Below are 3,919 nucleotides of genomic sequence, written 5' to 3'. Positions count from 1 at the left end.
GTGGGTATAATTGTGATTGTTCAATTATGTTTGGATACTTTGAAATATGGACACTAGATCATGATAGTAATTGAATATATACTAAACTATGTGAAATTGTGGTATTGGCCGCCTGACCATGTGAAAGTTTAACAAAGTGGTTGCCCCATTATGTGAGTTATGGTGTAGTAAAAATAAGTAACCATCTGACCTTAAATCCTTTATTGTGGCAAGTAGAGTGACATTTGTGTGGCCACTCAACCATATGGACTTTTGATACTGAAGTGGCCACAGGACCATGTGGGCATATGAGAATTGTGTGGTTACTTCAGACTCATGGATTATGCCGATGATGTAATCCCTTGGGTATGTGAACTTAGGACGTGTGTCAGATTGATTGTTGAACCCATCTTATTAATGGTATTGGGCTTGATTTGTGGACTCCACTAATATATTCACAATGGCATTAGAGTAGTGGGCCTATTAGCCTTAAAGCCCACCTTGAGTGGATGCCTTGTGGGCCCATTAGCGGTAAACCTATCAGGCTCATAGGTTACTTCCTGTTACTAAGAATGTAAGACTCCATGAGAAGTGCATATTAGGCCTATGTTTGGGCTTCTTGGTAAGTGTATGAGACTCCTTGTGATGTATGTATGCCAAGTCCCATTTGGGCCTTGTGAATGAGTTATGATTGAGTCCTCGAATGAACCGTTTGTGGTAATTAAATGGACCACCCAACAAGCTAGAGGAATGGGATGTAGCAACTCACTAACCAACCCATTTAAGTGTGGCAATGAATTGGGCCTTAGTCCACTTGAAATGATATCTAGACATGTTGAGGCGTTGGATTGAAATCTAATTATGCATGTGGTGACAGCACATATGCGGTGATTGTGTAATGTGATACTTGTGGTGATGATGATGCATGTATGGTTAGATGCGATGATTGTATTGTATGGTAATGCTAATTTATGTTTATATGCTTGGATGGTGTTCAATTGGACGTAAGGACTAAGTGGACCACTGTATGTATTACCTCGAGTCATAGATAGTGCACCTAGCGCCGTATAATGACGTGACACTTATGCACCCACTTCCTATGGAACTGATGAGGTGAACCACTTAACTCTTAACCGTGAATGAGTATGTTGGTGATACGAACTAGCTTTCGAATAGCTATGGATCTTTACATGCGGAATTGAGACATGTTATGGTATGTGTGCATCACTTGCATGTGTTTGATATACAACTTGTTCTAGTGCCACTGTATGAGGTTTCAGCCATGTGATTGGTGTCGAGTGATGGATTGATCCTAGTTGTGCTATTGTGTGGTTGGTGCACACTTGTGACGTAGAAGTGTGGACACTCGCATAGCCCCATGATCATGTAGGAGAGTGCACATTAGAATACTATTTTGCCATGTTGGTACCATGATCATTTTGATTGGTCTGATGATATTTGTGCATATTGCATCTGCACGCACACATACATGTACATGCATCATGGATGAGGAGTGCATGGTGTGCATAGTTTGATCATGTGGAGATCATATGCATGTGGTAGAGGATGTTGGTGCAGGGTGCACATAACGAAGTATGTGGTAGAGGATGTTGGTACAATGTGCACATGATGGAGTATGCGGTAGAGGATATTGGTGCGGGGTGCACATGATGGAGTATGTGCGGATGTTATCTGGTCCGAGAGACCGTGGGCTTGGTCCCTGGGTTGAAGTCCCTAAAGCTCACTTGATGCTACATTGTTATTTATGTTTATGCCGATGCAGATATTACATGTACATCCTTTCCACAATGAGAGTGGTTTGCAGATCGGATGTGGTTGGCGGAGGAGCCCGATTGGTATTAGGGTTGTCTCGTATGCATATGTGGCTTACATGCATAGCATTGCTTTAGTGCAATTATACTGCATAGCATGCTTGTGGATTATCATTGCATTTTGCATAGCATCCTCATGAGATGGATTGAACACCACAACAATATCGTGGTTATATTGATGAGACCACCACAGCGGTATCGTGGTTGGTATTTGTGGACATCGAAAATTTAGATTTCTTATACTGGGTCCCAGATCCCTGTGTGAAACTCCCTAAACCTCGAGTCGTACCCTCGAGCCTCATCGTCAAGATCGGGCGGATGCCATGGGTCACCTGGTGCCAAAGACCATAGTAGGCCTAACTCCTGTCAACGTGGTCGGGTGAGAAGAGGTTCGGCCATGCCTAGCTGAAGAGTTGGAGCGAATGTGGTTAGGTTTGACTAGCCCGTGAAATGGGACTGCTACCAGCATTCCGGGTGGGTATTGGCATGACTATAGGCCCTTCACTGATAAGGCGGGTATCCGAGGCCTTTATTCAACAAGTTTCGGACTTGCTCTAGATACTAAGCCCTGGTGATTCCCAGTGATGATAACTATATTGTGATGTAGACTTTTAGACGAGGATTTGCATGCCTGCTTATACTCGGCATACTTTTGTATATCATCTCTTGCATTGCATCATGCCCTCTTGGCTTTATATAACATTACTTGGTCACTATGCTTCAACTTATGTACTCTGATATTTGATTATTAATGTATGCTTGTACACTACGCACACACGAGTATACTCACTAGGCTTTTTGCCTAAGCTTCTTATTTCCCATTTTTTTCAGGGCATGAGTAACTTGGAGAACATAGCTTTCTTGATGCATTGTATTTATTTTGTGATTTGGCAATATTGACGTTGTGTACCTATTGGAAAAGCATTGTACTTGTAACCATCATGATTTATAATGGAGACTATTGCTTAGTATTGTGATTATAGATCATCATGCTCAAGTATTATTATTTAAAAAAATTTAGTCAAAAATTTCCTTGTGGTGCGCCGAACTGAGGACTTGGTGTATGGAAGTTGAGTGCCGGATTCGGGGCATTACGGAAGTTGTCCGTCCCTGGATTTGGGGCGTGACACTATTTCTATCAGTTTCATCTACTTCCGGGTCCTTAGACTTTTCAACCCCTACCAGAATAGTTTGTCAATTATCTTCTCACTCCTAAGAGTGGTGATAGACTTAGCTTGCTTCATTTGATTTGAAGAGCTTGGATCACTTATTTCGTATTGCGGTTTAAGATTGGGGAAAGGTTGGGCTGGAAGAATCCCTTTTTCCTCAATTGAATTTTTTGTCTCACGCCCTTGAATGGCCTTTGAAAGGTCTTGAAGGGTTTGCAATATACTCTGAGTGATAAGCTCTTGGTTTTGAATATGTTTCCATACCGGATCCTCTTGAGGTTTTCCTTGATTCAAGAATTGGTTAGGGATTCCTTGAGGAGTAGTAGTTTGTCCATTCCCCCAACTAAAGTTCGGATGATTTCTCCAACTAGGATTGTATGTGTTAGAGATGGATCCACTGAAACGTCTTTGGTAGTTGTTTACAATATTCGATTGCTTGTTCAGTGCCTCTTGAAAAGTAGGTATCGTTGGACAATTTTCAGTTGTATGTATGTTGCAAACACAGTTACCGCAAATGACTTCCTTAGCCTTATCCTTCTTAAGTTCCATGGCCTCAACCTTCCTTGTGAGACTAGCCACTTTAACATTTATATCATCATCCTCTTTTAGCAAGTATATCCCACCTCTCTCCCTTGCTTGAGTAGGCTTAGATGTGGTATTAGGTTTTGGGGTGATGTCCCATGATTGTGCGATTTCATCGAGTTTGTTAAAGTAATCCCACACTTCATCGACATTCTTGTTCATGAATTCCCCATTACACATCGTCTCGACGAATTGGTGCATGGAAGATGTCAGTCCATCGTGGAAGAAAGTTGTTATGCGCCACGTTTCAAAACCGTGTTGTGGGCATGATCTGACGAGATCCTTGAACTACTCCCAACATTGGAAGAATGTTTCATCTTCTTTCTAGGCAAAGTTCATGATCGACTTCCTGATGGT

At 41.9% G+C, this 3,919-nt stretch overlaps 1 non-coding gene across 1 annotated transcript; it reads left to right on the top strand.

Moving 5' to 3' along the window:
• The first annotated feature begins 3,812 nt into the window (after positions 1–3,812).
• LOC131230135 (small nucleolar RNA R71) lies at positions 3,813–3,919 on the top strand. The gene has a single exon (XR_009163859.1). It is a non-coding gene; the product is annotated as a small nucleolar RNA R71 (small nucleolar RNA).

Source organism: Magnolia sinica, chromosome 16 (genome assembly GCF_029962835.1).
Source record: "Magnolia sinica isolate HGM2019 chromosome 16, MsV1, whole genome shotgun sequence".
Classification (NCBI taxonomy): Eukaryota; Viridiplantae; Streptophyta; class Magnoliopsida; order Magnoliales; family Magnoliaceae; genus Magnolia; species Magnolia sinica.
The sequence above is the reverse complement of the archived record's forward strand: the minus strand, read 5'-3'. Positions and strand labels throughout refer to the sequence as shown.